The sequence below is a fragment of the Coregonus lavaretus genome (assembly GCF_964263955.1).
Source record: "Coregonus lavaretus genome assembly, chromosome: 23".
Lineage (NCBI taxonomy): Eukaryota > Metazoa > Chordata > Actinopteri > Salmoniformes > Salmonidae > Coregonus > Coregonus lavaretus.
This window is the reverse complement of record NC_140010.1, coordinates 13,412,437-13,439,056: the sequence shown is the minus strand read 5'-3', so window position 1 is coordinate 13,439,056 and position 26,620 is coordinate 13,412,437. Positions and strand designations below refer to the sequence as shown.

Here is a 26,620-nt window from a genome sequence, read left to right as displayed (position 1 = left end):
TATGGGAGATTGCTCATCTGCACAGTTATGTCTTTTTTGGTTATATCATCATATATTTCAGATGTCTGGCATATTAACAGACGAGAAGATCCAGATTCCATCCACATGTAACCCTCTACTACAGCCATGGACCATCTAAACCAGGTGACTTGAATGTGTTGAATTTCTGGAAACTTTATATAGTGTATCATCATAACAGGTCATCCTGGTAACTCTTTATATGTCATCATAACAGTGAGGAGTGAGGACCATTTGAGGATGACAAAATAAACCAGCAACTTAATAATATATTCTTCCTTCTGGAGTCAACTTGTCTGACCTAATTTTAAACACTGACTGCCATATCTGCAAGCCCAGTTCCCGACATCCTTTGTGCTGGTTCAAAGAGACACGTTTGCTTTAGTTGTCTGATTGACAAAGACTGAGTCTGCCAGGCCTGGCGGACAGAGAGAGAATCTTCAGATTCTCACTCAGTAAGTTGTTGCTCAGAGCAAGGGCACAAGAGGCTGGAAAAACAGATTGTGGAAAAAATAGCGGGAGCATGCAGGTAGGAAACACAGCAGGAAGGAGGAAGAAGCAGCTGAAGGAATAATTGTCATTGTTCGGTATCGACTGGCTTCATGTGCTTCCCCTAGGATTTTTTCAGCAGCGGTGGCAGAATTATTAAATTGCTGGTTTCTATTGTCATCCTCAAATGGTCCTCACTCCTCACTATTATGATGACATATAAAGAGTTATAAAGAGATACCAGGATGACCTGTTATGTCTTTCGGGGTCTTCCTACGGGTGGGTGGGGTCTTCCTGCAAGGGGGGGGGGTATTTTCTTCCTGCGGTATATTACTTTATTTTTCCCTTCGCAGTCCAATACAAAAGTCTCCATTGTAATAGAGATATTATTGTAGAATCTCTCTGACAGCAAGGTTGAGTTTTTTCATGATGCATCTGACTTACGTTTTAGACTTGATCTGAAATAAGCAGGGAGAGGGAGCTGTTAGTTTGACATGCTAGTGAAAACACAGGAGCAGAAGCTGCCTTTTTCAAATAATCCTGTCGACAGGAATGATGATTAATGCTCTCTGTGTGTAACAGTGTTGCTTCCTTCCCTCGCCACGAACCAGGGATCCTCTGAACACATCAACAACTGCTTCCCACGAAGCATTGTTAAGTATCGCTCCACAAAAGCCGCGGGAAACAATTACTTCAAGGTCTCAGAGCGACTGACATCAAAGATAGCGCGCACCGCTAACTAGCTAGCCATTTCACACCGGTTACATGTGGAGGAGGGAAATAAGATATTTCTCTCATAACACACATGTAATTCATTATTTTGTCATCTCCAAATCTTGCTGAAAGTTTGGTATTCAATGTTTATGATGAAATGTTAATACATTGGAAAATATGATTACATGTTGTGCTAGGAGGCCAGACTATTCCCTAATTTACGCTATTTCCAAAAACACTTGTTTATGACACAATAGAGCTGTTGGGATTTACATGTTTCCATGTCCCAAAAATAGTAGGCTACAGCAACTGTCTAATTCCTAATAATTATGGAGCTAGGTTAATTTCACGCTCGCAAACGAACAACCAAGTCTGTGTAAAACCTCACACATCCAACACTATTGGAATAAGTGCTGCTCAAGCATATTCATTGGTATGACTGAGAACACTGAAAGTGGATGTGATTATTTATACCAGCTAATTATGCCAATAAACATCCTCTAGTTAAATTATCTGCCTTGGCTTAAGCAGTGCTTGTCATTCAATATCAGCCCGTTGTGCACACCAATGAGTGTTACCTCAGTCTCATTGCGTGACGAAGCTACTTTGGGGTATGTGCTCTGACTGAGCAGCACTCTAATTCTTCAGTCAATAAATAAAGTAAAGTCATTAACAGGCTGGAAAGAACAAACACTCATTGTGTTCCCCACTTTCATGAATATTTTACATTACCTGTGACATTGTAGAGCGCGGAGAGAGCCTCACAGTACTTCTGTAGCAGGGCAAGCAGGGAGAGCTGGGAGAGCTGCTCACACAATGTACTGGGCTGGATAGGAAGGAGAAGAAGAAAAATAAAGTGCATGTGAGCAATTTGATGAATGGATGTAAAAATTAATTTACTCTGTAAGTGTTCTATGATTAGCGATGCAAATAGGCTTTTTTAATCATTTGAATAATTTTGATAAACGGTTCAAATCTGGCAACAAATGTATTGCATCAAGGACAAAAAAACGTCATATTAGTCATGGTGGTATTACCTAGCTATGGTGAATAACTGAACAGACAGTAGGTAGACCTGAAGGTTAATTAAGCAGTGGTTCTAATCAGAGGCGGTCGACAGTGTGTCCCTCCTGTCCCCAGGTAATGCAATGACTCCTGCCTAATGTGTAATGTAGCCACCTGACTAAGTTCATTTGGAAGGCAGGGGGACTCTGCAGAAGCATTTGTACAGCTTATCAGAGCGATCCTCTCCTCTCCTCTCCTCCCCTCCCAGACAGACTGGCTGGCTGGCCTGACCCCATGACTTGCTCCTCTGGGAGATGTGAAGGCATGGCAGAGCACGATAACAGGGTAGCAACGTGAGCTCCCACATGACTGAGTTTGTGTTTGGCCTAAAATATAAGCCTCATCTCTATCCATACCTCTTCTCTCCCGTTCCCTCCTCTCCTTCCCTATCCTGTCCTTGTCTATCCTGTCCTCTCCTCTCTCCTCCTCTCCCCTCTTCTCTCCTCCCCTCCTCTCTAACCACATCTACCTCTATATCTGACTCTGACCACCACTGGTGGTCAGATATGACAGTGTGGCAAATGTGGCAACAAGAGGTTACAGATGTCTGAGTTTGTGTTTGGGCCAAAGCAACATCCGCCTCTCCTCTATCCCTCCCTTTTTGACAGGCACTGACTGGTGGTCAGATTAGACAGTGGGCAAGGTAAGCCCTCATTTTATAGCTGCGGGTCCAGCTGTGTTCTGTAAAATGAATGTCCTTTTTTTGGAGGGAGCGGGGGACAGGACAGGACAGGCTGGAGCACAAAGGAAGCTGAGGGTAAAGGGCAGCTGCAGCGTTAAGGTCTCCTCTGGGGTTGGACTGAGACCTCTGGGGGGTTCTGGGTGTTGTGGTGGATTTAGTGATATAGGTTATTATCACTAAATATGTAATCAGGATGGGGTCCCCTGTAGCTCAGTTGGTAGAGCATGGCGCTTGCAACGCCAGGGTTGTGGGTTTGTTTCCCACGAGGGGCCAGTATGAAAATATATGCACTCACTAACTGTAAGTCGCTCTGGATAAGAGCGTCTGCTAAATGACGTAAATGTAAATGTTATGATGATCAAGAAAAGAAAATGCAAAGTTGCATTTTTTAAAAAGGTTTATCGTAAGGTTTGGTTTGGTTTGTTTATTGTCATGCCTCTCAGGATTATGGAGGGAATTTTCTTCTGGTCTCGCCACATAACAAATCAGAATCTGCACTAGCATTTTTATATGGTTTCATAATGGTAGCCTAATTTTGAAATGGTTACTGGGATCTGGAACAATGTTAAAGACTAGTTAGCCATGTATATGTTTCACTGCTATTTACCTTTTCATCTGAAGCCCTCAAAATAATTTTATGAACAAGGTGTCCATTGACCTGTACTGTATACAGGATTGAGAAAATGTTCCCTTTAAAAAAAAGATACTATTCTACCTGTTAAACTATGTTGGAAATGTCCACGATTTGTCCAATACATTTTAGAAAACATTCCCACACAGTTCCTTAGGGATCACTTCCATTTGCTTTTCCATGACGTGTGTTTGTGTGTGTGTATCTGCACGTGTCCACGTCTAGGTCACTCATAGTGAGGTTTGAATATGTTACTGGTCAAGAACTCTTCAAAACCATTAATAATTGGTAAACATTAAACCCACACACATGTAGGCCTATAATGTAGTGCATATTAAATTCAGATCTGATTCAAATATCAAGTTCAGTTTTGTTGAAAAATGTCTTGACTGCATGCTGTCTCACAAAAGTATATTTCTCCAAACTCAAACAGAATTGCATGCCATGAACTAAGGACATGGAAAATAAAGTCACAGTCTGAAGTGGAAGATCTCACTCTGAAGTGGCAGTGAACTGACACAGAGCAATCCATGTAGCCCCTCAATATGTGCCTGGTTAGTTTTCAAGTACTGTTTGTGTATAGAAATTAGGTAGGAGGAATAGAATACATTAAAGAAGATTTAAATTGTTTCAAGGCATTTCTGCCTTCAGTCAAGGGAAAGACGTCATTGCAAATTAAGTGTACGTATTAAAACACCCATGATATTTATAAACTGACAGGAAAGTTAAAGGATTGAAATACTCACATACAACAGTAACAGAAGTAACAAAATATTTGGAGCGGTCATGTTGATGATGAAATCATGTTAGGAGAGACAGATCCAAAAGAGAGACAGATCTTTCACGGTCTATGTCACATCTCATATCTCAAGACGGAATCACGTACTTATGAATGAAAGAAAACAGTCTGCTCAATTTTACAAAGCATTTGAAAAGAGATAACAAACATCCATGCACTAACATGGGTGAGGTCAACCCTTAAAAGACTGTAATATAAAACGTATCCTTGTTAACTGTGAAAGAGTGAATGTCCTCATGCCGCCATGAATCTCTGCCAGTAATCAGAATCTGATCTAACTGGTTTCTAAAAAAACAAAAATAAACATTATCATGTCAGACGTGGAGCAGAGCAGAGCTATCAGAAAGCAATAGCAGAGACTGTAAATCATTGGGGGAAAAAGCAGCTCTAGTGTAATGAGACCATCAGATCAACTGGTGAGGCCAAATATGTCTCTCCCATTTCTCCTAGCTTTCACCTCCCACTCAGTGACCATAGACTACATTCCAAAGTTCAGTCCTCTATTTTTTGTAACTTCCAGTGTGTGTGTGTGTGTGTGTGTGTGTGTGTGTGTGTGTGTGTGTGTCAAATCAAATCAAATTGTATTTGTCACATGCTTGGTAAACAACAGGTGTAGACTAACAGTGAAATGCTTAGTTACGGGCCCTTCCCAACAATGCAGAGAAAAATTAAATAGAGAAATAATAGAAAAGTTACAACACATTATAATAATTTTGTCAACGATCTACACAAAATACTCTAATGTCAAACTGGAAGAAAAATACTAACATAATTTTTTTTTTTAAGAGAAAAAAAGGAAAGTAAAACACTAATATATCTTGATTAGATAAGTATTCAACCCCCTGAGTCAATACATGTTAGAATCACCTTTGGCAGCGATTACAGTTATGAGTCTTTCTGGGTAAGTCTCTAAGAGCTTTGCACAACTGGATTGTATAATATTTGTACATTATAATTTTTTTCATTATTCAAGCTCTGTCGAGTTGGTTGTTGATCATTGCTAGACAGACATTTTGAAGTCTTGCCCTAGATTTTCAGCCAATTTAAGTCAAAACTGTAACTAGGCCATCAGGAACATTCAATGTCTAAGCAACTCCAGTGTGTATTTGGTCTTGTGTTTTATGTTATTGTCCTGCTGAAAGGTGAATTTGTCTCCCAGTGACTGAAGCAGGTTTTCCTTTAGGATTTTGCCTGTGCTTAGCTCTATTGTGTTTATTTTTATCCAACAAAAACAAAACTCTCTAGTCCTTGCCGATAACAAGCATACCCATAACATGATGCAGCCACCACCATGCTTGAAAATATAAAGAGTGATAGTCAGTGATGTGTTGTGTTGGATTTGCCCCAAACATGACGCTTTGTATTCAGGACATAAAGTTAATTTCTTTGCCACATTTTTTGCAGTTTTACTTTAGTGTCTTATTGCAAACAGGATGCATGTTTTGGAAATGTTTATTCTGTACAGGCTTCCTTCTTTTCACTCTGTTATTTAGGTTAATATTGTGGAGTTACTACAATGTTGTTGATCCATCCTCAGTTTTCTCCTATCACAACCATGTAACTGTTTTAAAGTCACCATTGGCCTCATGGTGAAATCCCTGAGTGATTTCCTTCCTCTCCGGCAACTGAGTTAGGAAAGACCCCTGTATCTTTGTAGTGACTGGGTGCATTGATACACCATCCAAAGTATAATGAATAACTTCACAATGCTCAAAGGGAGATTCAGTGTCTGCTTTTTTAATTTTTACCCATCTAGCAATAGGTGCCCTTCTTTGCGAGGCATTAGAAAACCTCCCTGGTCTTTGTGGTTGAATCTGTGTTTGAAATTCACTGCTCGACTGAGGGACCTTACAGATAATTGTATGTGTGGTGTACAGAGATGAGGTAGTCAATCAAATCATGTTAAACTCATTTATTGCACTTACTTATTATGTGACTTGTTAAGCACATTTTCACTCCTGAACTTATTTAGGCTTGCCATAACAAAGGGATTTAATACTTATTGACTGAAGACATTTCAGCTTTTTGTCCACTTAGGAAGCAACACTGATTGACAATAAATTTCACATGCTGTTGTGCAAATGGAATAGACAACAGGTGGAAATGATAGGCAATTAGCAAGACACCCCCAATAAAGGACTGGTTTTGCAGGTGGTGACCACAGACCACTTCTAAGTTCCTATGCTTCCTGGCTGATGTTTTGGTCACTTTTGAATGCTGGCGGTGCTTTCACTCTAGTGGTAGCATGAGACGGAGTCTACAACCCACACAAGTGGCTCAGGTAGTGCAGCTCATCCAGGATGGCACATCAATGCGAGCTGTGGCAAGAAGGTTTGCTGTGTCTGTCAGCGTAGTGTCCAGAGCATGGAGGCGCTACCAGGAGACAGGCCAGTACATCAGGAGACGTGGAGGAGGCCGTAGGAGGGCAACAACCCAGCAGCAGGACTGCTACCTCCGCCTTTGTGCAAGGAGGAGCAGGAGGAGCACTGCCAGAGCCCTGCAAAATGACCTCCAGCAGGCCACAAATGTGCATGTGTCTGCTCAAACGGTCAGAAACAGACACCATGAGGGTGGTATGAGGGCCTGACGTCCACAGGTGGGGGTTGTGCTTACAGCCCAACACCGTGCAGGACATTTGGCATTTGCCAGAGAACACCAAGATTGGCAAATTCGCCACTGGCGCCCTGTGCTCTTCACAGATGAAAGCAGGTTCACACTGAGCACGTGACAGACGTGACAGAGTCTGGAGACGCCGTGGAGAACGTTCTGCTGCCTGCAACATCCTCCAGCATGACCGGTTTGGCGGTGGGTCGGTCATGGTGTGGGGTGGCATTTCTTTGGGGGGCCGCACAGCCCTCCATGTGCTCGCCAGAGGTAGCCTGACTGCCATTAGGTACCGAGATGAGATCCTCAGACCCCTTGTGAGACCATATGCTGGTGCGGTTGGCACTGGGTTCCTCCTAATGCAAGACAATGCTAGACCTCATGTGGCTGGAGTGTGTCAGCAGTTCCTGCAAGAGGAAGGCATTGATGCTATGGACTGGCCCGCCCGTTCCCCAGACCTGAATCCAATTGAGCACATCTGGGACATCATGTCTCGCTCCATCCACCAATGCCACGTTGCACCACAGACTGTCCAGGAGTTGGCGGATGCTTTAGTCCAGGTCTGGGAGGAGATCCCTCAAGAGACCATCCGCCACCTCATCAGGAGCATGCCCAGGCATTGTAGGGAGGTCATACAGGCACGTGGAGGCCACACACACTACTGAGCCTCATTTTGACTTGTTTTAAGGACATTACATCAATCAATCAATCAATTTTATTTTATATAGCCCTTCGTACATCAGCTAATATCTCGAAGTGCTGTACAGAAACCCAGCCTAAAACCCCAAACAGCTAGTAATGCAGGTGTAGAAGCACGGTGGCTAGGAAAAACTCCCTAGAAAGGCCAAAACCTAGGAAGAAACCTAGAGAGGAACCAGGCTATGAGGGGTGGCCAGTCCTCTTCTGGCTGTGCCGGGTGGAGATTATAACAGAACCATGCCAAGATGTTCAAAAATGTTCATAAGTGACAAGCATGGTCAAATAATAATCAGGAATAAATCTCAGTTGGCTTTTCATAGCCGATCATTAAGAGTTGAAAACAGCAGGTCTGGGACAGGTAGGGGTTCCATAACCGCAGGCAGAACAGTTGAAACTGGAATAGCAGCAAGGCCAGGCGGACTGGGGACAGCAAGGAGTCACCACGGCCGGTAGTCCCGACGTATGGTCCTAGGGCTCAGGTCTCTCAGTTGGCTTTTCATAGCCGATCATTAAGAGTTGAAAACAGCAGGTCTGGGACAGGTAGGGGTTTCGTAACCGCAGGCAGAACAGTTGAAACTGGAATAGCAGCAAGGCCAGGCGGACTGGGGACAGCAAGGTGTCAGCATGCCCGGTAGTCCTGACGTATGGTCCTAGGGCTCAGGTTCTCAGAGAGAAAGAGAGAACGAGAGAATTAGAGAGAGCATACTTAAATTCACACAGGACACTGGATAAGACAGGAGAAGTACTCCAGGTATAACCAACTAACCCCAGCCCCCCGACACATAAACTACTGCAGCATAAATACTGGAGGCTGAGACAGGAGCGGTCCGGAGACACTGTGGCCCCATCCGAAGAAACCCCCGGACAGGGCCAAACAGGAAGGATATAACCCCACCCACTCTGCCAAAGCACAGCCCCCGCACCACTAGAGGGATATCCTCAACCACCAACTTACAATCCTGAGACAAGGCCGAGTATAGCCCACAGAGGTCTCCACCACAGCACAAACCAGGGGGGGGCGCCAACCCAGACAGGAAGATCACGTCAGTAACTCAACCCACTCAAGTGACGCACCCCTCCTAGGGACGGCATGAAAGAGCACCAGCAAGCCAGTGACTCAGCCCCTGTAACAGGGTTAGAGGCAGAGAACCCCAGTGGAGAGAGGGGAACCGGCCTGGCAGAGACAGCAAGGGCTGTTCGTTGCTCCAGAGCCTTTCCGTTCACCTTCACACTCCTGGGCCAGACTACACTCAATCATATGACCTACTGAAGAGATAAGTCTTCAGTAAAGACTTAAAGGTTGAGACCGAGTCTGCGTCTCTCACATGGGTAGGCAGACTGTTCCATAAAAATGGAGATCTATAGGAGAAAGCCCTGCCTCCCGCTGTTTGCTTAGAAATTCTAGGGACAATTAGGAGGCCTGCGTCTTGTGACCGTAGCGTACGTATTGGTATGTACGCTACCAGGACCAACTCGGAAAGATAGGTAGGAGCAAGCCCATGTAACGCTTTATAGGTTAACAGTAAAACCTTGAAATCAGCCCTTGCCTTAACAGGAAGCCAGTGTAGGGAAGCTAGCACTGGAGTAATATGATCAAATTTCTTGGTTCTAGTCAGGATTCTAGCAGCCGTATTTAGCACTAACTGAAGTTTATTTAGTGCTTTATCCGGGTAGCCGGAAAGTAGAGCATTGCAGTAGTCTAACCTAGAAGTAACAAATGCATGGATTAATTTTTCTGCATCATTTTTGGACAGAAAATTTCTGATTTTTGCAATGTTACGTAGATGGAAAAAAGCTGTCCTTGAAACAGTCAATGTTGGATCAGCCTGTAGTGTGGTTTTCCACTTTAATTTTGAGGGTGACTCCAAATCCAGACCTCCATGGGTTGATACATTTGATTTCCATTGATCATTTTTGTGTGATTTTGTTGTCAGCACATTCAACTATGTAAAGAAAAAAACTATTTAATAAGATTATTTCATTCATTCAGATCTAGGATGTGTTATTTTAGTGTTCCCTTTATTTCTTTGAGCAGTGTATATTTGCAGGCTAGTTAGTTTAAGAAATTAATTAACTTCTCTATTTCCCACAAATAAAATAATTTGTGACAATGTCTGTGAGTGTATAACATTTCCCTCCATTTCTCCCCTCATGAGCCATTGTCTCCTAAATTCGTTGTTTGCTACAAACATGCTAACTATGGCTAGTGAGCTCAGGTTAGCGTTTGTTAAATGAACATTGTGCTCATTTAACAAGTCTGGTAATTTACATTTGTTACATGAAATAAAACATGGAAAACATTTATTTAGAATTTTTTGTAGGATAATGATTTTGTTTGAAATGCCAACTTGTCTGTACGCCTACTCATTACAGCTGTGAACTGGCCATATGTTGTGCGCCTCTCGCTATTTGGTTTCACCAGTTTAGAGGGTTTTTCAACTTTTATTGTAAACGGTATACCTAATATTTATGCAAATGATGCCTCTGTTTTGTTTAACGTGCTAATTATTGACCATTACAACAGTAGTTGAGCAATAGTATTGCCTGTAAACTGCATTATAAAAGTTAATTGACAATTAGCTTTTTTTAAGGTGTTAATGGTTTATGCCAGGTTGGGCATGTCTTTTCAAGATGCTCGTTCTCGTCATTCAGGGTGGCCCAAATGCCGGCAGATGGTACACTCACATCCCCTGTTGACCGGTTCCTATCTAAAACATTCTCTATTAAGGCTGCAAAGGCGTACATTCTCTCCTGAACTATATTTAATGGCGAGAAGGCAGGAAAAAAACACGGGAAAAATGCATACTTTCTTTATGAAACACCATTTTCCACCACCATGCTAGAGTGGCTAATGCCTAGGAATGCTAGTACCCTATTTTGCGAATAATGTTGAGCCAATCAGGTTGCAGCAGTCTGTTGTTTACCCCTGGCTGAACACAGGACGCAACATCAGGAAGTAGCATTAGCCACTCTAGCATGGTGGTGGAAAATGGTGTTTCATAAAGAAAGTATGCATATTTTCCCCAAAAAAATTCACCTTCTCGCCATTAAATATAGTTAAGGAGGTAATCGACGCCTTTACAGCCTATATGGATAATGTTTTAGGTAAGAACCTATCCATGGGGGATACTAGTGCATTGCCAGCTGCATACAATGTGTTTGGACGGTAAGATGAAAGGACTCAATATCGCGATCTGCCGGCCTTTTGGGCTACATTACGGAAGGACTGCTCGTTCAGGTAACATGTATACTAGCTATGCCAGATCTAGGGCCTACACTCAGATGTGTGAACTATTTATACCTGTATATCGGCGCTCTGTCTATTGCTATTGTTAGGCCTAATCAAATGCTATTAGTCAAGTTTATTATTTTGTAAATACTCTCTGCATGGATCCAGTCTTCTCCACTGCCTGCACTGTAAGTAAATTCCACCATATTTGTACCTGACCGAAAAATCAACTGTCTCAACTGTTGTGTTTCCAAACCCAACAAACTAGGCTGCCGGGACCTCTATCTTAACAATATAATTAAACCTGTCCATGCAAGCCCAGGCAATTACCAACATTCGAAGACAATTATTTTCAGAAGTAAAATCTACCAATCAGTTTCACATCACCATCTGCGATCTGCGACTAAGACCGATCTAAAATATTAATTGAGTGGATCTTTTCCAATTGTTGCCTCCTTTGGGCAAATACAGCACAGTGCATGATGATCATGCATGAAGAGCTGTGATGGGGTGTGATTATCAGCACCTGAGGGGATAGCGAGCTAATAGGTGTGACTTATTTTCAGCAACGATTATGAGATATTTGAGAAAACTGATCAATGACCTTGCTCATACTTGGTACTGAAATCATAAGACTTTTTTTGTGCTGACTTCATTTTCACTGGGCTCTTTTGTCCGATTGTCTTGAAGAGAAGAGACTATTGTCTGAGCCGTCTGTTGACACAAAGAAACCACAGTTAAGGAAATATGGGGGAAACGTCATGCTTCTCCATTTTAGTGGTTTCTCCTTCCCCTCTGACAAACCGAGGCTCATTTTCGGTCACACCTTTAGTTCGTGACAGTTCAACACTTCTTTATCACCCAAGTCAAGTTACTGTAAAATAAGCTTCTGTATATGCCTACTACTGTATATATTTAGTTAGTTGACAGGCTCTTATCCAAAGTCACGAGAATAGCAGAATGGCTCTTTTATCTTATCTTCACAATATCTTCTAATTACACAACGATCAGGGAGCTGCTGGCTGATACTATTGCATCAATTCCTGCATTTAACTATTTCTTAGAGATAAAGGATCTGTGGATGTGATTCTGCTGCATCTGTGGGTGTGCTGTGAATTAATACATCTAATTAGTTTATTTTCTGTTCATCCAGAGTAATCTTTTCACATTCACTGGTAAGTACACAAAGATCTCTCTCTCTCTTTCTCTCTGAGGCTGATGGTGGATGTTGAGGATCGTGCAGCAGTAGTGTGAACTATGGAGTTGTTGGGGATCTAACGGTAATGGTAACTCTGCCTGGCATCTCTCCTCTGTTTACATCTGGCACTGACAGACCAAGCTGCTGCTACTGCTGCTGCTTACATTGAGCTGGCTAGGCACTGACCTGACCGCATCACGCTCTCTCATGCAAAGAAAAATAAGGCTGATGATCTCATTCCCTTTTTCATCCCCCCTTTTTCATCACATTATGGTGTGTTCGAGTGATCTGTGGTCCTCTGTAGCTCAATTGGTAGAGCATGGCGCTTGTAACGCCAGGGTAGTGGGTTCGATCCCCGGGACCACCCATACATAAAAATGTATGCACACATGACTGTAAGTCACTTTGGATAAAGACGTCTGCTAAATGGCATATTATATTATCTGTCCCGGGTGACGTTCAGATGTCACCAGACAAAAAGGCCTGTGCTTTGCTTCAGAGGATGGATGGCATATATAACATGCTTCAGTTTAACCTTCTGTGAAACGCAATCATATACAGTAGTGGTTCTTATGCATTCTCATAAAATGATGCACTATGTGTATGTCAAATAAAATAACATGTTATTGGTCGTGTCGCATACACATATTTTGCAGATGTTCTCGCAGGTGCAGCGAAATGCTTATGTTTCTAGCTCCAACAGTGCAGTAATATCTAACAATACAAAACAATACACACAAATCCCCCAAAATAAAGTAATTAAGAAATATCAGAACGAGCAATGTCAGAGTCCGTAATATAAATAAATAGTTATATGATGGTGTGTATAGACAGTATGGACAGTATATGAATAGAAAATGTGTGTACAGCAGTAGATACAGTGGGGGGAAAATGTATTTAGTCAGCCACCAATTGTGTAAGTTCTCCCACTTAAAAAGATGAGAGAGGCCTGTAATTTTCATCATAGGTACACGTCAACTATGACAGACAAAATGAGAAAAAAAATCCTGAAAATCACATTGTAGGATTTTTTATGAATTTATTTGCAAATTATGGTGGAAAATAAGTATTTGGTCAATAACAAAAGTTTCTCAATACTTTGTTATATACCCTTTGTTGGCAATGACACAGGTCAAACGTTTTCTGTAAGTCTTCACAAGGTTTTCACACACTGTTGCTGGTATTTTGGCCCATTCCTCCATGCAGATCTCCTCTAGAGCAGTGATGTTTTGGGGCTGTCGCTGGGCAACACAGACTTTCAACTCCCTCCAAAGATTTTCTATGGGGTTGAGATCTGGAAACTGGCTAGGCCACTCCAGGACCTTGAAATGCTTCTTACGAAGCCACTCCTTCGTTGCCCGGGCGGTGTGTTTGGGATCATTGTCATGCTGAAAGACCCAGCCACGTTTCATCTTCAATGCCCTTGCTGATGGAAGGAGGTTTTCACTCAAAATCTCACGATACATGGCCCCATTCATTCTTTCCTTTACACGGATCAGTCGTCCTGGTCCCTTTGCAGAAAAACAGCCCCAAAGCATGATGTTTCCACCCCCATGCTTCACAGTAGGTATGGTGTTCTTTGGATGCAACTCAGCATTCTTTGTCCTCCAAACACGACGAGTTGAGTTTTTACCAAAAAGTTATATTTTGGTTTCATCTGACCATATGACATTCTCCCAATCCTCTTCTGGATCATCCAAATGCACTCTAGCAAACTTCAGACGGGCCTGGACATGTACTGGCTTAAGCAGGGGGACACGTCTGGCACTGCAGGATTTGAGTCCCTGGCGGCGTAGTGTGTTACTGATGGTAGGCTTTGTTACTTTGGTCCCAGCTCTCTGCAGGTCATTCACTAGGTCCCCCCATGTGGTTCTGGGATTTTTGCTCACCGTTCTTGTGATCATTTTGACCCCACGGGGTGAGATCTTGCGTGGAGCCCCAGATCGAGGGAGATTATCAGTGGTCTTGTATGTCTTCCATTTCCTAATAATTGCTCCCACAGTTGATTTCTTCAAACCAAGCTGCTTACCTATTGCAGATTCAGTCTTCCCAGCCTGGTGCAGGTCTACAATTTTGTTTCTGGTGTCCTTTGACAGCTCTTTGGTCTTGGCCATAGTGGAGTTTGGAGTGTGACTGTTTGAGGTTGTGGACAGGTGTCTTTAATACTGATAACAAGTTCAAACAGGTGCCATTAATACAGGTAACGAGTGGAGGACAGAGGAACCTCTTAAAGAACAAGTTACAGGTCTGTGAGAGCCAGAAATCTTGCTTGTTTGTAGGTGACCAAATACTTATTTTCCACCATCATTTGCAAATAAATTCATTAAAAATCCTACAATGTGATTTTCTGGATTTTTTTTTGACGTGTACCTATGATGAAAATTACAGGCCTCTCTCATCTTTTTAAGTGGGAGAACTTGCACAATTGGTGGCTGACTAAATACTTTTTTTCCCCACTGTAGATAGGATGAGCCATGACTAGAATACAGTACATACAGTGCCTTCAGAAAGTATTCATACCCTTTAACTTATTCCACATTTTGTTGTGTTACAGCATTAATTCAAAATGGATTAAATATTATGTTTTTTTCTTAACCATCTACACACAATACCCCATAATGAGAAAGTGAAAACATAGCTTTAGAAATGTTTGCAAATGACTGAAACTAAATATCTAATTTACATAAGTATTCACACCCCTCAGTCAATACATGTTAGAATCACCTTTGGCAGTGATTCCAGCTGTGAGTCTTTCTGGGTAAGTCTCAAAGAGCTTTCCACACCTGGATTGTACAATATTTGCCCATTATTCTTTTCAAAATCTTCAAGCTCTATCGGATAGGTTGTTGATCATTGCTAGACAACCATTTTCATGTCTTGCAATAGATTTTGAAGCAGATTTAAGTCAAAACTGTAACTCGGCCACTCAGGAACATTCACTGTCTATTGGTAAGCAACTCCAGTGTAGATTTGGCCTTGTGTTTTAGGTTATTGTCCTGCTGAAAGATTAATTCATCTCCCAGTATCTGGTGGAATGCAGACTGAACCAGGTTTTCCTCTAGGATTTTGCCTGTGCTTAGCTCCATTCCGTTTCTTTTTTATCCTTAAAAACTCCCCTGTCCTTAATGATTACAAGCATACCCATAACATGATACATCCACCGCTATGCTTGAAAATATGGAGAGTGGTACTCAGTAATGTGTTGTACTGGATTTGCCCCAAACATAACACATTGTATTCAGGACAAAAAGTGAATTGCTTTGCCACATTTTCTGCAGTATTACTTTAGTGACTTGTTGCAAACAGGATGCATGTTTTGGAATATTTTTATTCTGTACAGGCTTCCTTTTCACTCTATCAATTAGGTTAGTATTGTGGAGTAACTACAATGTTGTTGATCCGTCCTCAGTTTTCTCCTATCACAGCCATTAAACTTTGTAACTGTTTTAAAGGTCTCTTGGTGAAATCCCTGAGTGGTTTCCTTCCTCTCCGGCAACTGAGTTAGGAAGGACACCTGTATCTTTGTAGTGACTGGGTGTATTCATACACCATCCAATGTGTAATTAATAAAAAAAACTTTAAAAAAAACATAATTTCACTTTTACATTATTGGGTATTGTGTGACAAAAAATCTCAATGTAATCAATTTAAAATTCAGGCTGTAACACAACAAAATGTGGAAAAAGTCAAGGGGTGTGAATACTTTCTGAAGGCACTGTACATACAAAAAAAAATGTACATACAGTGGGGAGAACAAGTATTTGATACACTGCCGATTTTGCAGGTTTTCCTACTTACAAAGCATGTAGAGGTCTGTAATTTTTTATCATAGGTACACTTCAACTGTGAGAGATGGAATCTAAAACAAAAATCCAGAAAATAACATTGTATGATTTTTAAGTAATTAATTTGTATTTTATTGCATGACATAAGTATTTGATACATCAGAAAAGCAGAACTTAATATTTGGTACAGAAACCTTTGTTTGCAATTACAGAGATCATACGTTTCCTGTAGGTCTTGACCAGGTTTGCACACACTGCAGCAGGGATTTTGGCCCACTCCTCCATACAGACCTTCTCCAGATCCTTCAGGTTTCGGGGCTGTCGCTGGGCAATACGGACTTTCAGCTCCCTCCAAAGATTTTCTATTGGGTTCAGGTCTGGAGACTGGCTAGGACACTCCAGGACTTTGAGATGCTTCTTACGGAGCCACTCCTTAGTTGCCCTGGCTGTGTGTTTCGGGTCGTTGTCATGCTGGAAGACCCAGCCACGACCCATCTTCAATGCTCTTACTGAGGGAAGGAGGTTGTTGGCCAAGATCTCGCGATACATGGCCCATTCATCCTCCCCTCAATATGGTGCAGTCGTCCTGTCCCCTTTGCAGAAAAGTATCCCCAAAGAATGATGTTTCCACCTCCATGCTTCACGGTTGGGATGGTGTTCTTGGGGTTGTACTCATCCTTCTTTTCCTCCAAACACGGCGAGTGGAGTTCAGACCAAAAAGCTCTATTTTTGTCTCATCAGACCACATGACCTTCTCCCATTCCTCCTCTGGATCATCCAGATGGTCATTGGCCAACTTCAGACGGGCCTGGACATGCGCTGGCTTGAGCAGGGGGACCTTGCGTGCGCAGCAGGATTTTAATCCATGACGGCGTAGTGTGTTACTAATGGTTTTCTTTGAGACTGTGGTCCCAACTCTCTTCAGGTCATTGACCAGGTCCTGCCGTGTAGTTCTGGGCTGATCCCTCACCTTCCTCATGATCATTGATGCCCCACGAGGTGAGATCTTGCATGGAGCCCCAGACCGAGGGTGATTGACCGTCATCTTGAACTTCTTCCATTTTATACTAATTGCGCCAACAGTTGTTGCCTTCTCACCAAGCTGCTTGCCTATTGTCCTGTAGCCCATCCCAGCCTTGTGCAGGTCTACAATGTTATCCCTGATGTCCTTACACAGATCTCTGGTCTTGGCCATTGTGGAGAGGTTGGAGTCTGTTTGATTGAGTGTGTGGACAGGTGTCTTTTATACAGGTAACGAGTTCAAACAGGTGCAGTTAATACAGGTAATGAGTGGAGAACATGAGGGCTTCTTAAAGAAAAACTAACGGGTCTGTGAGAGCCGGAATTCTTACTGGTTGGTAGGTGATAAAATACTTATGTCATGCAATAAAATGCTAATTAATTACTTAAAAATCATACAATGTGATTTTCTGGATTTTTGTTTTAGATTCCGTCTCTCACAGTTGAAGTGTACCTATGATAAAAAATGCAGACCTCTACATGCTTTGTAAGTAGGAAAACCTGCAAAATCGGCAGTGTATCAAATACTTGTTCTCCCAACTGTATGAAGTGGGTAAAACAGTGTCTAAACATGATTAAAGTGACCAGTGTTCAATAACTATGTACATAGGGTAGAAGTCTCTAAGGTGCAGCGTAGAGTACCGGGTGGTAGCCAGCTGGTAACAGTGACTAAGTTCAAGGCAGGGTGCTGTAGGGTACCTCTTAGAATGTGGGTAGCTAATTTATCCATTAGTCTGTTTGGTGTTGTCAACATGCTTCATTACAGCTCCAGGAACAAGGCTTTATGTGAAGTCAGCTTTACATCAATAAAAAAATCAGTGTAAGATTCTGAATGTGTTGTCCAGTTGAAGCATATCACACATAATAATAATAATAAAAGTCACATAATTTCATTCGGATGTAAACAGAAATACTGTTAAGGACAAGTGTGCTAGCTGGACCATGAAACAGAAGATTATGTTGGAACATAAAGTTGGCAGGGCATTCATCAAGTCTTTTGAATAGGCCAGGCATCAGCTGCTGCTCTCAGTCTTCCTATCTGGGTAAGTCCATTCACCAATGTCTAACATACCCATCCAATCCACAACAGCCCTCTAACTCAGCTGCTCCCAAGACATCTGACACCTGGAGTTCATGGTCGAAGGAGCTAGTTAGCGTGAGGTAACTGAAGGGCTAGCCAAGGAGGCCTTTTACTGCTAGTTTTCCTAATGAGCCAATCAAATCACAATAAGAGTCCCCACCCCTGGGACTGAGGTTAAGCTCTGAGTACAGTGGCTCTGCCGGGTTGAACAACTTGTCCTAACTGTATCTCTTCGAGAAGACAGTTACATCATATTAGGGGTTAACTGCGATTGACCAGAATTATAGCGATACTTGCGTTTTGAAATCCTGCCAACCACAGCCCATTTGAGCCTGTTTTGGAGGCAGTGGGGTCATGCACCAAGACATTTTTTTAATGGGGCACTGACGGCCAAATTCAATATCTTTGCATTAATTATATGTATCTTCTATAACGTTTCAGTGAGCATGCAACGTCTGTTTGGCAGACAAATCAGAGGTTTAGGAGAGTTCCTCCCTGGTATTTGGGCAACAAACACATGCCCACTGTTGTGGCATTGATACTGTTTAGTCATGCACAAGATACTGAGGGCGAAAGAGTGATTGGCATTGTGCCATTCTATTTATGTTTGAACATAGTGTACACAAGACCTGCCATTCATGTTGACTCACTTGTATCATGTGACTCATTGGCATGGTCACATGACTTCATAACACCATTTACTACAGAAGAAGGAAACGAGAGGTGTGGTAATAAAAAAATGATATGTATAAGAAACACCTATCTGCATATGCATGACAACAGTTTAATCAGAAGGTAGACAGCAAAAGTGACCTGCAAGCGGGAAAGCATTCAAGCAACTTTCTTTGATAATTGGAAAACTGAAAGCCACATGACAACATTAGCGAGACACTCTGACAGACGTGTATGATTGGTTCTTCGAGCTACTTAGGAGATTCTGGTGAATTCACTAGTGAGATGTCTCACTCATAATATCAGAGAACCTGGGTTACGCAAGTAACCTTAAGTTATTTCGCTTCTTAATGATCATGCAAGTACCACACAATTTGATAGACAGCAGATGATTGAAATTCACCAGAGTAGCTCTATGCCCACGTTTCACTTTGGACAGCCTGTCTACCTCCTGCTTAGCCAATAATTAAATCACTACTTAGGCTCCCTGTTTGTGTCGAGCTTATGTTTGCAATAGCCTACTGTTACAACAACAGACAAAGAAGTTTGTTGTACAACATGTCGATCATGTCTATTGTACAACATGTGGAAGTTTTTAGACTACACGTCCGATCATCGCCGTGGCGAGGAAGGAGGGGGAAGCGGCAGCAGAGTGAGCAGCAGCTACGTACAAAAGAATCCTGCACATGCCCTCTCAGACCTTTAGTTGTCGGGAAGAAAGGTCCAGGAAAAGTCAGATCTGCAGCCACTCTGAAAATTATATTGATAAAAAACAACACCTATCTGCATATGCATGACAACAGTTTAATCAGAAGGTAGACAAGCAAAGTGACCTACAAGCGGGAAAGCAACTTTCTTGGATAATTGGAAAACTGAAAGACACACGAAAACATTAGGGAGACACAGAGCTACAATTATGTGAATAGTCCAAATGAACCAGAAAGGCGTGCTAGTGCACTAGCCTATACATTGTATCATGTGTGTCACTGTCACTTTCAGCAGTGATTCTATATGTGCTGGTGGCTGTGTACATTAATGCATTATGATTGACTCGTACAGTATATAGTGATTGACTGCAAAGACTGTCACAGTCTATAATGGGGTGTCTATGGGTGGAAAAACATATACTAGACATGACTGAGTGAACTAATGCAGCTGAATGCACTTATGATGGCCATCTATGAGAAATACCTGATGATGCACTCATTTAATTGCTTTTTTGTGCAGTGATGGATGATGTACATAAATGTCTGACTTGCTGCTAGAAATCCTGAAATGGACATCCTTCCTTTCATTCCTCTTGGGGAGGGGATGATAATAGTTTTTTGTTGATTATCACTAAATTACATTTCAGTCCTCGTACCTGTAAGCTCAGAAGCCAGTTAATATTAATATATACATTAATATAGCCTATATCATTAATACAGTACACCACATTTTAATGAGACCTGTATGCAACAAGTGGTCTATCTATCTTTATCACTCATAACAATGTCTGTGACCTCAGTGAACTCTCTCCTTAGTCATGTGTAATGAAGGTGATGTGGTTGGTGGCCTTTGGGCTGAGTGACGCAATTAAATGTCACCTTCCTTCCCCTGCATGCCCACGCATCATTATTCATGAGGTGTCTTGTCTCCCTGTGTTTCCCGGAATGGGAGGACTCAGGCTCTGGCTCTGCTACAAAGAAAAACCCTGACACTTTATTCATCAGAAGGAAAATCTCTGATTCGCTCGGAGAACACTTCTGTAAATCACAGTGGAAGGCGGCTGAACCCATTTGGCCATTTTTCTTAAGCAAAGATGGATGGATGAAATTGGACGCTTTTAGGAACATGAATGTTTTATCACCTTTGTCTGGTCATGTGCACTCAGGTGGTGAAGAACACTGTGGAACAGAGGATCTATTGATTGAAAATAACAACAACAATAACATCAACAACAACAACAAATAGCTTTCAGTTCAGCAAAATACTTTCCCACCATCTCCAAGACCCTGATGAATTGTATTTGCAACTTCCTTGAATTGAATGTTTTTGTCCTTGCTGCACGATTGGATTCTCACTGAAATCCATTTCCTTTGTAGGTATTTTTTAAAAATATATATACAGATGGAACATTCTGAGCTGGTATAGCCATTCAGTGCTTTCTTTGGACTTATTTGAGTGGGACAAACCCTTAAATTGAATGGAAGTACTGCTACTTGTTTATCCCATGCATATACTCAACTGTACCTTTTCCGTGTGAGTGAGTTCACCATGCTGTGTGGCGTAGTGTGGCTCTGGTGAATCATTTCCCCACTCAGACTTAAAATACTATTTCATGAATCCTAAAAAAGTTTTTTTTCCAGGTGCAAATGGAATTTCCCCCCTCTATTTTGACAACTTTCTTCTAACTAAGCCAATGACTTTGACAGTTGAACAGATGCCAGGTCTTAAAAGCTTCATGGTTTTGCAGTTTTCCTGTCAGTTTGTGATTATGAACTTAAAAGTTGAAACACCTTAGGTGGAATTTCATGCACCTGCAAGTCAGCTGTGTGGTGGTGGCATCGCTGGTAGTGTTGTTGTATACAGTACACAGCTGCTCTCTATTCCACAGGCCATGACTGAACGATACAAACAGTCTTTGAGTATACCCAAACGTAAATGTAAATGTTGTCATGTTTTTTAACTTACATGTTTTATTGTCTATTTATCAAAACAATATCCATGTATTTCAGTGTCTATTACTGACGTGGATATCATTAAAACGTTTAACTTGAACTTAAACTTTTATCTGTTTGACAATTAGATGAACTCAATGCTGATGAGATGTAATTCGTGACCATTTTGATAAAAAGAGCTTCCAAGTTTTTGACTCTTTCATGGTGTGTTTGGTTGTGTGTCGGTCACCGGACTGTTCCCTTGGCACCTGTCATATTTGGGCATTGGAAGGGGGACTTAACAATTGAAGGGCTGAGGTATTGCTGTGATTGTGGGGTGGTACCTTATTTTTTATTTATTTTTTATTTAACCTTTATTTAACCAGGTAAGCCAGTTGAGAACAAGTTCTCATTTACAACTGCGACCTGGCCAAGATAAAGCAAAGCAGTGCGATAAAAACAACAACACAGAGTTACATATGGAATAAACAAAAACGTACAGTCAATAACACAATAGAAAATAGAAAATCTATATACAGTGTGTGCAAATGTAGTAAGTTATGGAGGTAAAGCAAAAAATAATGTTAGTATTAACACTGGAGTGATAGATGTGCAAATAGAGATACTGGGGTGCAAATGAACAAAATAAATAACAATGTAAATAACAATATGGGGATGAGGTAGTTGGGTGGGCTAATTACAGATGGGCTGTGTACAGGTACAGTGATCGGTAAGCTGCTCTGACAACTGATGCATAAATTAATGAGGGAGATAAGTGTCTCCAGCTTCGTTACAGTCATTTGCAGCAGAGAACTGGAAGGAATGGCAGCCAAAGGAGGTGTTGGCTTTGGGGATGACCAGTGAGATATACCTGCTGGAGCGCATACTACGGGTGGGTGTTGCTATGGTGACCAATGAGCTAAGATAAGGCGGGGATTTGTCTCTGGCCTCTCCATCAAACTGATGGGATCACCTCTGTTGTTCCTAAGTATATAATCGGCGGTGGTCGCAAGCAGTCGAGTATGGCATCAGTCAGGCTATATGTGTTATTCAGAGGTGACTGAGGAGCCCAATCCTGGAGTGGCAGGTTCCACCACAGTGGGGGCAGGTTGTAGAGCAGAAAGGGGGCTGAAGATAACACAATACACCTACAACAAGTGCAACCGTTTGTTAGTATTTATAAGCAAGTGATAGTGCCTAGAAAGGTGGAAGAAAATCCTTAACGTAATATCAGGGAGTCAGCTAACATCTGATGACCTTAACAATTAGTTCTCATGACTCCTTACAGCACCGCAGCCACTAGTTATTTCAGTGTTTTGTTTGTCATGCCTGAAATCGATTGCTCATTTTCCGGCCGGGCACAGGGACAGTCCTTTGAGTTAGAGGGCATTTTCACCAGCACCATCAGACAGACTGAGGGGTGTGCGTGTTCCAGCAGTCTGGGTTCACTATAACGAGGACGCTCATTAAACTTAGAAGAACTTGTCTCAAACAAGGGCACATCTCTGTGTTGGTTCAGAGTGCAGTGCACACCACAGGAAAAGTTTTTGATATTTTGTAGAAGTATTACTTTTATTTTATTAAAGGCCCAGTGCAGTCAAAAACGTGATTTTCCTGTGTATTATATATACCCTACATGACCAAAAGTATGTGGACACCTGTTCGCCTTCTGGGAAGGCTTTCCACTAGATGTTGGAACATTGCTGCGGGGACTTGCTTCCATTCAGCCACAAGAGCATTAGTGAGGTCGGGCACTGATGTTGGGTGATTAGGCCTGGCTCGCAGTCTGCGTTCCAATTCATCCCAAAGATATTCGATGGGGTTGAGGTCAGGGCTCTGTGCAGGCCAGTCAAGTTCTTCCACACAGATCTCAAAAAACAATTTCTGTACGGACCTCGCTTTGTTCACAGGGGCATTGTCATGCTAAAACAGGAAAGGGCCTTCCCGAAACTGTTGCCACAAAGTTGGAAGCACAGAATCTTCTAGAATATAATTGTTTGCTGTAGCGGAACTAAGGGGCCTAGCCCGAACCATGAAAAACAGCCCCAGACCCTTATTCCTCCTCCACAAACTTTACAGTTGGCACTATGCATTCGGACAGGTAGCCTTCTCCTGGCATCCGCCAAACCCAGATTTGTCCGTTGGACTGCCAGATGGTGAAGCGTGATTCATCACTCCAGAGAACATGTTTCCACTGCTCCAGAGTCCAATGGCGGTGAGCTTTACACCACTCCAGCCGACACTTGGCATTGCGCATGGTGATTTTAGGCTTGACGTTGCTTCCAGAGACAGTTTGGAACTTGGTAGTGAGTGTTGCAACGAGGACAGACAATTTTTACGCACTTCAGCACTTGGCGGCCCTGTTCTATGAGCTTGTGTGGCCTACCACTTTGGGGCTGAGCCGTTGTTGCTCCTAGACGTTTCCACTTCACAATAACAGCACTTACAGTTGACCGGGGCAGCTCTAGCAGGGCAGAAATCTGACAACTGACTTGTTGGAAAGGTGGCATCCTATGATGGTGCCAAGTTGAAAGTCACTGAGCTCTTCAGTAAGGCCATTCTACTGCCAATGTTTGTCTATGGAGATTGCATGGCTGTGTGCTCGATTTTGTACACCTGTCAGCAACGGGTGTGTCTGAAATAGCCAAATCCACTGAAGGGGTGTCCACATACTTTTGTATATATGTAGTGCATTTTCACCCTATGAGGTTGGAATAATACTGTGAAATTGTGAAAATTATGATAATGCCTTTTTAGTGTACGAGCTATTTGAAAAGACTGCCTGAAATATCAGCCTGTTTTGGTGTGATGGAGTTTGGGCCTGGTGACCTCGCCAGGCGTTCAATTATTATTATTATTATTTTTATTTTAATTTTTTTTATTATATATACACTACCGTTCAAAAGTTTGGGCTCACTTAGAAATGTCCTTGTTTAACATCAAATTGATCAGATATACATTGTAGACATTGTTAATGTTGGAAATGGCTATTGTAGCTGGAAACAGCAACCATCAGTCCTGTGTTCCAATGGCACGTTGTGTTTGCTAATCCAAGTTTATCATTTTAAAAGGCTAATTGATCATTAGAAAACCCTTTTGCAATTATGTTAGCACAGCTGAAAACTGTTGTGCTGATTAAAGAAGCAATAAAACTGGAGTTCTTGAGACTAGTTGAGTATCTGGAGCATCAGCAATTGTGGGTTCAATTACATGCTCAAAATGGCTGGAAACAAATGACTTTCTTCTGAAACTCGTCAGTCTATTCTTGTTCTGAGAATTGAAGGCTATTCCAAATTGCCAAGAAACTGAAGATCTCGTACAACGCTGTGTACTACTCCCTTCACAGAACAGTGCAAACTGGCTCTAACCAGAATAGAAAGAGGAGTGGGAGGCCCTGGTGCACAACTGAGAAAGAGGACAAATACATTAGAGTGTCTAGTTTGAGAAACAGACGCCTCACAGGTCCTCAACTGGCAGCGTCATTAAATAGTACCCGCAAAACACCAGTCTCAACGTCAACAGTGAAGAGGCGACTCCGTGATGCTGACCTAGGCAGAGTTGCAAAGAAAAAGCCATATTTCAGATTGGCCAATAAAAATAAAAGATTAAGATGGGCAAAAGAACACTGGACTTTTTCTTTGCAACTCTGCCTAGAGTGAGATCATTTATTTCATTTGGGATATGTATTCCGAGTATATCCACATCACCATCAGATCATTTTATTGGTAAACTACATGTTAATGTAACATTTTTATTTTTCAGTGATCCAATACGTAATATAGTACATTTATCATTATTTGGTTGTAATCCAGAAAGGTTAGAAAATGTATCTAGATCCTCTATGAGGCTGTGGAGGGATTCAAGTTTTGGATTTAAAAGAAAACATGAATCATCAGCGTATAATGACACCAGGCAGTAAATAAATGAATATACCAATAAGAAAGCTCCAAACCTCTCTGCCAATAACAGCTAGTTTTCAGTTTCCCCCTCCCCACTCAGACCAGCTAAATTCTTGCTTGAGAAATTGCTCTTTGCTAAGAAGCATTTTTTTAAAACTGGGTTGTCACTCACTGCGTTAGTCTCCACCTGGTTATGTACCAGTTATGTTGCCTTTCCTAGTGCATCAAGTGACAGAAATCCAGTGGGTATTCAAAGATCGAATATGGCGATCGAAGTGAGTATTCCCACCCACAAGACTCTTGACTTGATTTCACCTAGACTCGCCTGCTACTATAGTTATGTGTACTGTCTGTCTGGGTGGCATCAGAACTGAACGAGATAAAATCTCAGAAAATTTCTCTCCAATCCAAAACCTCTCTATAGAATTGAAGGGTTGACTGAGTTGCGGAATGGAGGATGGATGACTTCTGCAAATAAGCAGCATTGGCCCGAGGCCTCTGTAAATAAAAATACTATCCGTCAAAGAAGATAATGTGACTCATCAAACAACAGCTCTTAAAACAAACCACACTCCACCTTTACCATCAAGGGAGAAAGAAAATTACAAAAGTGGTTGTTTTCTTTTCAAAATGTCCATTCTTTCCATTTCCATATTTGAACCCTATAAGGATGTGGTATAGGTCAAAGGGCAGACACTGATGTCTGAGAGAGCCTGAGGCCTCTGGTAAGAGTACAAAGCTAACCTTTAAGTGTTCTTCTCTTTCATTCATTTGTTGTGGTATGTACATCAACAGTTCTGTAATACTGCAAACATGGTCTCATTAGAATATGTCAATATTAGTTATATGTCACTATTGATATTATATACGGTATGTCACTCCAGGTTATATGTCACTATAATGACATAACACCTTCTCTGAGTCTCACACAGCTCATATTAGATGTCGTTTCAGTCATGAGGACGTCATTTTATCATTGCTCTGCGTAAGCAAAACACTCCTAACTCCAGGTTGAAGTTTTGAATCCTCGGGAGGCTGGTTTTGTTTGGTTGTTAATACATTTGATTACATCTATGCCTGCACAGCACTTTCATTCTGCTTATGTGCTTTGCTGTTGTGTTGCAAGTAAATTAATTTTGCTTTTGAGGTATTGTAAACAAATTCAAGGTTCCTCAGTAATACTCTAGTCCATTAGTTGAACTGGCACTCCACTGAGAGTGATTTTCATTCCTCAACTGCCTGATTCCTGGCAGTCAGTTCCCCTGGCTCTGGAAAAAGCCAATGACAGGACTCAGATGTTATTAGCCTCTGCATTACTTATACTGTCCTTGGCCAAACCCAAAGTGTAGCAGAGGGAGGAACACCAAATGGCTTTGGCAAAATAACAAAATTAAGA

The 26,620-nt window shown here is 41.9% G+C and overlaps 1 pseudogene across 1 annotated transcript in view; it reads right to left on the bottom strand.

The window, feature by feature from the left end:
• Positions 1-4,800, bottom strand: part of LOC311098775 (corticotropin-releasing factor receptor 2-like) — a 75,984-nt pseudogene extending 71,184 nt beyond the window's left edge. The window contains exons 1-2 of the transcript XR_014615694.1: positions 4,346-4,800; positions 1,954-2,047 (exon numbers count right to left, since the gene is read on the bottom strand). The product of XR_014615694.1 is annotated as a corticotropin-releasing factor receptor 2-like (transcript). The remainder of the gene's footprint in view (positions 1-1,953; positions 2,048-4,345) is intronic.
• Positions 4,801-26,620: the final 21,820 nt, after the last annotated feature.